The following is a 10548-nucleotide window of genomic DNA, read 5'->3' as shown; positions in this document are numbered from 1 at the left end:
AATAAATGGTAATTTTAAAATAACTCAAGTTTTTGTGTGTGTTGCTCTAAGACCATATAAGCAAATTTATGGTCTCAGCCATGATGAGTAGTTGGTATCAGACTTACCTTCCCACTTTATATAACTATAAAACCTGTAGAAATCTTATAAAATCACTGTTTGCAGTGATAGGACTGCAGAGCCCCAATCCTTGATTCACCTCACAAGGTGAGTCCCACATATATTAAGGCGTTTTTTCCTAGAGAGCATTTCCAGGTTGTGGTGCAGCGAAATGGAGCCCAAACAGTGGATGTTAGATGAAAGGCCAAGTACTTTGAAAACATATTCTATAAAAATATATGCCTTTCAACAGATTTAACTCAATACCAAAAAACAAAACAATCCTATTAAAAGTGAGCAGAGAATCTGAGTATTTTTTTCCAAGAAGATATACACATGGCCAACAGGTACATGGAAATGTGCTCAACCTCACTAATCATCAGGGAAATGCAAATCAAAACCTCAATGAGATATCACCTCATACCTGTTAGAACGGCTATCATCAAAAAGACAAGAAATAACAAGTGTTGATGAGAATAAACGGAAAAGAGAACCCTATCATACTGTTGGTGGGAATGTAAATTGATAAAGCCACTGTGGAAACAGTATGGAGGTTCCTCAAAAAATTAAAAATAGAACTACTATATGATCCAGTAATTCCACTTTTGGGTATTTATCCAAAGGGAATGAAAACACTAACTCAAAAAAATATCTGCATCCCCATGTTCATTGCAGAAAAAAAAATATGCCCTTCATTTAAAAGTAGTGTTCTGTTGGACTTAGAAATTGAGACCTGACAATTCACAAGCAAAAGGAAACATTTGCTTCCCTTATTGTGGTATAATATCTTACCAAGCATTTTGTAACCTAAATCTTTTCCTCTTCCACTTTCTATCTTTGACTTCAAGAAGTCTAGAGCTGATGAGTGGGTAGAAGCATTGTAGTATATACCATTCATATCTAATAAAATCAACCTTTTCCAGGGGCTTCCCTGGTTGCGCAGTGGTTGAGAGTCTGCCTGCTGATGCAGGGGACGCGGGTTCGTGCCCCGGTCCGGGAAGATCCCACATGCCACGGAGCGGCTGGGCCCGTGAGCCATGGCAACTGAGCCTGCGCGTCCGGAGCCTGTGCTCTGCAACGGGAGAGGCACGGCAGTGAGAGGCCCGCGTACAGCAAAAAAAAAAAAAAAAAATTGAGAACTATAGTCAACTCTCTTTCTGAACATTCTCCCTTATCGTAAGATAGATGACACCAAGGACTTTAAAAGCAAAAGCAGAAGACAGCACATCTGCCGTGAAGTTTCCAAACACAATCTTTCTAAGTATGTATTGGTGCATAAATGGATTTGTTTTGACTGATTTTATGAGTGAGGCCAATCCACAAAACAGCCATGTCAATCAAAAAGTCATTTCCTTTTGTTTGTGTTTTAACATTCACCAGCCCGGGACTTGTCACAGACAAAGGTTATCTGATTACATTACTGTAGCAGGCAGTTGGGAGACTTCTGTGGGAGCTACAGCAGAGACATCCATCAAAGGGCTTTTCAGTGGGTAGGTCAGTGCTTAATGAAAGTGTCAATGGCTTTCACTGAAAGTTTATCTTGATTCCTGTTAACACTCTAGATAATAAACTTCACACACTCTCTCGATAAATGTTCTTCCTAAATTTTTAAGTAGGCAAAGGTAATCAATTCTAAGAAGACCAAGTGTACTTTTTGAGGGGTGGGGTGGGAGGGATCCAGAAGCCTTTTTAGCTGGCTTTTGAAAGAAAGCACAGGGAAACTGGAGTGTGCTGGTGTTTACAGCATGGTTCTCAGAGTCAGAGGGTGCAAACTCACTCTCATATTTACCAAGCTATTGCGGGCAACTTTGTTCAGCATGGCTAAGCCATAGTTTTCTCATATGTAAAAGGGAGGGAATAATCACTAACACTTATTGACTGTCTGTTATGTACCAGGTCCACTCCTGAGCATTTGACACGTATTCATTCATTTAGTCCTCACAATGATGCTGTAATGGAGATGATAATATAAACCCTATTTTACAGATGATGTATCTGGGGAACAGAAAACAACTTCGTAGAGTTTTTGAGAGCATTAACTATTATACTGTTTGGAATGCTTAGCATAGAGCTTGATACTTATAAATGCTAAGTAAAGATTTCCATTAATATGTATTTATTATATTAGCCTTGTTTTTCCTTTTTAAACACTCTGCAATAGTTATTTCAAAATTCACATCCTCTTTGGTCTGGACCCTTGGGCCAGCCTGTTAGTTAGGATGTATTGTCTGAATGCAACATGGTGCTCACTCTTCACACTTCAGAAGAATACACTGAGCTTCTTAAGTTTGTTCCAGGAGAGAATACTCTTTATTTCCCCAGTATGTGACCCTGACTCATGATACTGGGCAAGACCAGAAAGCACAGACCACCAAGAAGAGGTTTAATCCAAAACACTACTAATCAGTCATTTTGATTACTTCCAAGGGGCGCCCAGCAGGTGCTTTGGCTGCATTGATGCACTTTGGACAGCTGATCCAAATGTGAGTTCCTTGATTGGTTGCTCTCAGAAGGGTAGAGCAAGAGGCAGTGTGGTGCAGGAAAAGAGCCAAATCTCTGTCAGGTACTGGGGAGACGAGGCAGAGGTGGAGCTGAATCCTGATCCCTTTCCCTCCACTCAAGAGTCCTGTGGTCTGGGGCAAGCTAGCTGAAGTACTTAAACTAGAATTACCTCATAGGGCTATTTTGAGAAAGTAAACAAGAGAGAGTATAGAAAGCTCCTAGTGAAGTATATAAATACAACTGAAATATAAAGTTTATTTTTATTATTAGTAATGTTTAGATACCCTAGATAGGAGGAATAGCCTAATCCTATGACCAGGCAGCCAGCATAGAGAGAGATTACAGAGGTATGAACTCTAGTCAGGCTGGTGTATGACTGAGTAGCGTACAGAAAATTCTTTTATTGAACCAGTAAATGCTGAGGCTTTTGCATATGGGAAAGCAGGGACTGTATCTAAAGACAACCCCTATTCCAGTTTTCTTTGAAAACATGGGGTCACTGATACAATTTGCTAGGTGCCTTGGTAGACAGTGTTTTGAGGGTAGCTACACAGAAAAATAAGTTCCTTCAGAATGGGAATGGAACGAAAGCTGTGGTTGCCAAAGTTGTGGGAACTTGTTCTCAGCCTCCTGAAATCTCCTAGGGGTACTGACAAGACCTCCAATGGCAAGTCTGCATGGTATTCCAGAGGAGCTACGCCCTAGAACAAAGGTTCCCAGCCCCAGGAATGGTGTGGGACCCCAAGTCTGCCACAGAATGGCAGAATTCCCAGAACTAAAGGGGCCTCCTGGATTTCTCATTGGTAACCAGAGTGGGCTGAAAACCTAAGAAGACTTCCCGATACTTTCAGGTTTTCTAGAATTAACTCTCACCCATGATTCAATCAAAGACCCTTGTAAAACCGTGGGGAGAGGAGGCCCTAAGATTGCCTCCGATTGGATTCACTGCCAACTTGGTAAGATGTGGAATGAACAAAAAATATACAATGTTTCCTACACACCCAATTATAGCACAAGATTCCTGTTTGCTGTATATGTTAGACAAACAGTTTTTGAGATCCCTTGTTGAAATCACAGGGAGATTAAACATAAAGTAAAACTGCACTATCTAGAGTTCTTTTTCCCTTCATGAAAAGCTCCATTGAGTCCCACCTGAAAGCAGGGACCTATGTGCTTCTGCTTGAAATCCAGAATGTAGAGCCAGTTTGTATCAATACCTCTAGCACAGTGGTTTACAAACTTGAACATGCATCAGAATCACCAGGAGAGCTTATTAAAACAAAGGTTGCTAGGCTTCTCTCCTAGAGTTTCTAATCCAGTAAGTCTAATGCTGCCAGAGAATTTTCATTTCTAGTAAGTTCCCATATGATACCCATCCTGCTGGTCCAGGGAGTCTACTCTGAAAACCACACCTACAGAAGGCAGCCTAACAGATTCTGGGTTTGGATTTTCTTTCCACTTAATTTTTAGAGGAAATGCCATTCTTATGTAGCATGAATTTATATTCTTGCTTTAGAACACTGTCCCCTATCCCCACCATCCATAATTCTGCACAATGCTTGTTACAAAAATGTAGGAAAATGAAATAAAATATAGGAAGAGAGTAACAAAAATAACCCAGGGACTTCCGGGGAAGATGGCGTTAAGAGAGTAAGACGCGGAGATCACCTTCCTCACCACAGATACAACAGAAATACAGCTACACGTGGAACAACTCCTACAGAACACCTACTGAACGCTGGCAGAAGACCTCAGACCTCCCAAAAGGCAAGAAACTCCCCACGTACGTGGGTAGGGCAAAGTGGAGAGATTCCCCCACAGAAGATTGGCACCGACCAGCACTCACCAGCCCAAGAGGCTTGTCTGCTCGCCCACCGGGGCGGGCGGGGCTGGGAGCTGAGGCTCAGGCTTCGGTCGGAGCGCAGGAAGAGGACTGGGGTTGGCGGCGTGAACACAGCCTGCAGGGGGTAAGCGTGACACGGCTGGCCGGGAGGGAGCCCGGGGAAAAGTCTGGACCTGCCGAAGAGGCAAGAGACTTTTTCTTCCCTTTCCTGGTGAGCGATGAGAGGGGATTAAGAGCGCTGCTTAAAGGGGCTCCAGAGACGGGCGCGAGCCGCGGCTGAAAGCGCGGACCCCAGAGACGGGCGTGGGATGCTGGGGCTGCTGCTGCCGCCGCCAAGAGGCCTGTGTGCGAGCACAGGTCACTGTCCACGCCCCCCTTCCGGGGAGTCTGTGCAGCCCGCCACTGCCGGGGTCCGGGGATCCAGGGATGGCTTCCCCGGGAGAACGCACGGCACGCCACGGGCTGGTGCAAAGTCACGCTGGCCTCTGCTACCGCAGGCTCGCCCCGCACTCCGTACCCCTCCCTCTCCCCGGCCTGGGTGAGCCAGAGTCCCCTAAGCGGCTGCTCCTTTAACTCCGTCCTGTCTGAGCGAAGATCAGACGCCCTCCGGCAACCTACACGCAGAGGCGGGGCCAAATCCAAAGCTGAGACCCGGGAGCTGTGAGAACAAAGAAGAGAAAGGGAAATCTCTCCCAGCAGCCTCAGGAGCAGCGGATTAAAGCTCCACAATCAACTTGATGTACCCTGCATCTGTGGAATACATAAATAGACAATGAATCACCCCAAATTGAGGAGCCAGGAGTCAGTGCTGTGTCTCTGAGGTGGGAGAGCCAACTTCAGGACACTGGTCCACAAGAGACCTTCCAGCTCCACATAATATCAAACGGCGAAAATCTCCCAGACATCTCCATCTCAACACCAACATCCAGCTTCACTCAATGACCAGCAAGCTACAGTGCTGGACACCCTATGCCAAACAACTAGCAAGACAGGAACACAACGCCACCCATTAGCAGAGAGGCTGCCTAAAATCATAATAAGTCCACAGACACCCCAAAACACACCACCAGACGTGGACCTGCCCACCAGAAAGACAAGATCCAGCCTCATCCACCAGAACACAGGCACTAGTCCCCTCCACCAGGAAGCTTACACAACCCACAGAACCAACCTTAGCCACTGGGGACAGACACCTAAAACAACGGGAACTACGAACCGGCAGCCTGCAAAAAGGAGACCCCAAACACAGTAAGATAAGCAAAATGAGAAGACAGAAAAACACAGGTGAAGGAGCAAGACAAAAACCCACCAGACCTAACAAATGAAGAGGAAATAGGCAGTCTACCTGAAAAAGAATTCAGAATAATGATAGTAAAGATGATCCAAAATCTTGGAAATAGACAAAATGCAAGAAACAGTTAACAAGGACCTAGAAGAACTAAAGATGAAACAAGCAACGATGAACAACACAATAAATGAAATTAAAAATACTCTAGATGGGGCTTCCCTAGTGGTGCAGTGTTTGAGAGTCCGCCTGCTGATGCAGGGGACACGGGTTCGTGGCCCAGTCCGGGAAGATCCCACATGCCATGCAGCGGCTGGGACCGTGAGCCATGGCCGATGAGCCTGCACGTCCGGAGCCTGTACTCCACAACGGGAGAGGCCACAACAGTGAGAGGCCCGTGTACCGCAAAAAAAAAAAAATACTCTAGATGGGATCAATAGCAGAATAACTGAGACAGAAGAACAGATAAGTGATGTGGAAGATAAAATAGTGGAAATAACTACTGCAGAGCAGAATAAAGAAAAAAGAATGAAAAGAACTGAGGACAGTATCAGAGACCTCTGGGACAACATTAAACGCACCAACATTCAAATTATAGGGGTTCCAGAAGAAGAAGAGAAAAAGAAAGGGACTGAGAAAATATTTGAAGAGATTATAGTTGAAAACTTCCCTAATATGGGAAAGGAAATAGTTAATCAAGTCCAGGAGGAACAGAGAGTCCCATATAGAATAAATCCAAGGAGAAATACACCAAGACACATATTAATCAAACTGTCTAAAATTAAACACAAAGAAAACATATTAAAAGCAGCAAGGGAAAAACAACAAATAACACACAAGGGAATCCCCATCAGGTTAACAGCTGATCTTTCAGCAGAAACTCTGCAAGCCAGAAGGGAGTGGCAGGACATAATTAAAGTGATGAAGGAGAAAAACCTGTAACAAAGATTACTCTACCCAGCAAGGATCTCATTCAGATTTGATGGAGAAATTAAAACCTTTAAAGACAAGCAAAAGCTGAGAGAGTTCAGCACCACCAAACCAGCTTTACAACAAATGCTAAAGGAACTTCTCTAGGCAAGAAACACAACAGAAGGAAAATACCTACAATAACGAACACAAAGCAATTAAGAAAATGGGAATAGGAACATACATATCAATAATTACCTTAAATGTACATGGACTAAATGCTCCCACCAAAAGACACAGACTGGCTGAATGGATACAAAAACAAGACCCATATATATGCTGTCTACAAGAGACCCACTTCAGACCCAGAGACACATACAGACTGAAAGTAAGGGGATAGAAAAAGATATTCCATGCAAATGGAAACCAAAAGAAAGCTGGAGTAGCAATTCTCATATCAGACAAAATAGACTTTAAAATAAAGACTATTAGAAGAGACAAAGAAGGACACTACATAATGATCAAGGGATCGATCCAAGAAGAAGATATAACAATTGTAAATATTTATGCACCCAACATAGGAGCACCTCAATACATAAGGCAAATACTAACAGCCATAAAAGGGGAAATCGACAGTAACAAATTAATAGTAGAGGACTTTAACACCCCACTTTCACCAATGGACAGATCATCCAAAATGAAAATAAATAAGGAAACACAAGCTTTAAATGATACATTAAACAAGATGGACTTAATTGATATTTATAGGACATTCCATCCAAAAACAACAGAATACACATTTTTCTCAAGTGCTCATGGAACATTCTCCAGGATAGATCATATCTTGGGTCACAAATCAAGCCTCGGTAAATTTAAGAAAATTGAAATTGTATCAAGTATCTTTTCCGACCACAATGCTATGAGACTAGACATCAATTACAGGAAAAGATCTGTAAAAAATACAAACACATGGAGGCTAAACAATACACTACTTAATAACGAAGTGATCCCTGAAGAAATCAAAGAGGAAATCAAGAAATAACTAGAAACAAATGACAATAGAGACACGACCCAAAACCTATGGGATGCAGCAAAAGCAGTTCTGAGAGGGAAGTTTATAGCAATACAATCCCACCTTAAGAAACAGGAAACATCTTGAATAAACAACCTGACCTTGCACCTAAAGCAATTAGAGAAAGAAGAAGAAAAAAAACCCCCAAAGTTAGCAGAAGGAAATAAATCATAAAAATCAAATCAGAAATAAATGAAAAAGAAATGAAGGAAACGATAGCAAAGATCAATAAAACTAAAAGCTGGTTCTTTGAGAAGATAAACAAAATTGATAAACCATTAGCCAGACTCATCAAGAAAAAAAGGGAGAAGACTCAAATCAATAGAATTAGAAATGAAAAAGGAGAAGTAACAACTGACACTGCAGAAATACAAAAGATCATGAGAGATTACTACAAGCAACTCTATGCCAATAAAATGGACAACCTGGAAGAAATGGACAAATTCTTAGAAATGCACAACCTGCCAAGACCGAATCAGGAAGAAATAGAAAATATGAATAGACCAATCACAAGCACTGAAATTGAAACTGTGATTAAAAATCTTCCAACAAACAAAAGCCCAGGACCAGACGGCTTCACAGGCGAATTCTATCAAACATTTAGAGAAGAGCTAACACCTATCCTTCTCAAATTCTTCCAAAATATAGCAGATGGAGGAACACTCCCAAACTCATTCTACGAGGCCACCATCACCTTGATACCAAAACCAGGCAAGGATGTCACAAAGAAAGAAAACTATAGGCCAATATCACTGATGAACATAGATGCAAAAATCCTCAACAAAATACTAGCAAACAGAATCCAACAGCACATTAAAAGGATCATACACCATGATCAAGTGGGGTTTATTCCAGGAATGCAAGGATTCTTCAATATATGCAAATCAATCAACGTGATACACCAAATTAATAAATTGAAGGAGAAAAACCATATGATCATCTCAATAGATGCAGAGAAAGCTTTCGACAAAATTCAACACTCATTTATGATAAAAACCCTGCAGAAAGTAGGCATAGAGGGAACTTTCCTCAACATAATAAAGGCCATATATGACAAACCCACAGCCAACAACATCCTCAATGGTGAAAAACTGAAAGCATTTCCACTAAGATCAGGAACAAGACAAGGCTGCCCACTCTCACCACTCTTATTCAACATAGTTTTGGAAGTTTTAGCCACAGCAATCAGAGAAGAAAAGGAAATAAAAGGAATCCAAATTGGAAGAGAAGAAGTAAAGCTGTCATTGTTTGCAGATGACATGATACTCTACATAGAGAATCCTAATGATGCCACCAGAAAACTACTAGAGCTAATCAATGAATCTGGTAAAGTAGCAGGATACAAAATTAATGAACAGAAATCTCTGGCATTCCTATACACTAAGGATGAAAAATCTGAAAGTGAAATCAAGAAAACACTCCCATTTACCATTGCAACAAAAAGAATAAAATATCTAGGAATAAACCTACCTAAGGAGACAAAAGACCTATATGCCGAAAATTATAAGACATTGATGAAAGAAATTAAAGATGATACAAATAGATGGAGAGATATACCATGTTCTTGGATTGGAAGAATCAACATTGTGAACATGACTCTACTACCCAAAGCAATCTACAGATTCAATGCAACCCCTATCAAACTACCACTGGCATTTTTCACAGAACTAGAACAAAAAATTTCAAAATTTGTATGGAAATACAAAAGACCCCGAATAGCCAAAGCAATCTTGAGAACGAAAAACGAAGCTGGAGGAATCAGGCTCCCTGACTTCAGACTATACTACAAAGCTACAGTAATCAAGACAGTACGGTACCAGCACAAAAACAGAAAGATAGATCAATGGAACAGGATAGAAAGCCCAGAGATAAACCCACGCACATATGGTCACCTTATCTTTGATAAAGGAGGCAAGAATATACAGTGGAGAAAGGACAGCCTCTTCAATAAGTGGTGCTGGGAAAACTGGACAGGGACATGTAAAAGTATGAGATTAGATCACTCCCTAACACCATACACAAAAATAAGCTCAAAATGGATTAAAGACCTAAATGTACGGCCAGACACTATCAAACTCTTACAGGAAAACATAGGCAGAACACTCTATGACATAAACCACAGCAAGATCCTTTTGGACCCACCTCCTAGAGAAATGGAAATAAAAACAAAAATAAACAAATGGGACCTAATGAAACTTCAAAGCTTTTGCACAGCAAAGGAAACCATAAACAAGACCAAAAGACAACCCTCAGAATGGGAGAAAATATTTGCAAATGAAGCAACTGACAAAGGATTAATCTCCCATATTTATAAGCAGCTCATGCAGCTCAATAACAAAAAAACAAACAACCCAATCCAAAAATGGGCAGAAGACTTAAATAGACATTTCTCCAAAGAAGATATACAGACTGCCAACAAACACATGAAAGAATGCTGAACATCATTAATCATTAGAGAAATGCAAATCAAAACTACAATGAGATATCACCTCACACCAGTCAGAATGGCCTTCATCAAAAATTCTAGAAATAATAAATGCTGGAGAGGGTGTGGAGAAAAGGGAACACTCTTGCACTGTTGGTGGGAATATGAATTGGTACAGCCACTATGGAGAACAGTATGGAGGTTCCTTAAAAAACTAAAAATAGGGGGCTTCCCTGGTGGCGCAGTGGTTGAGAGTCCACCTGCCGATGCAGGGGACACGGGTTCGTGCCCCGGTCTGGGAAGATCCCACATGCCGTGGAGCGGCTGGGCCCGTGAGCCATGGCCACTGAGCCTGCGCGTCCAGAGCCTGTGCTCCGCAACTGGAGAGGCCACAACAGTGAGAGGCCCGCGTA

The sequence above is a fragment of the Mesoplodon mirus genome, assembly GCF_964341445.2.
Source record: "Mesoplodon mirus genome assembly, chromosome: 9".
Lineage (NCBI taxonomy): Eukaryota > Metazoa > Chordata > Mammalia > Artiodactyla > Ziphiidae > Mesoplodon > Mesoplodon mirus.
The sequence above is the reverse complement of the archived record's forward strand: the minus strand, read 5'-3'. Positions refer to the sequence as shown.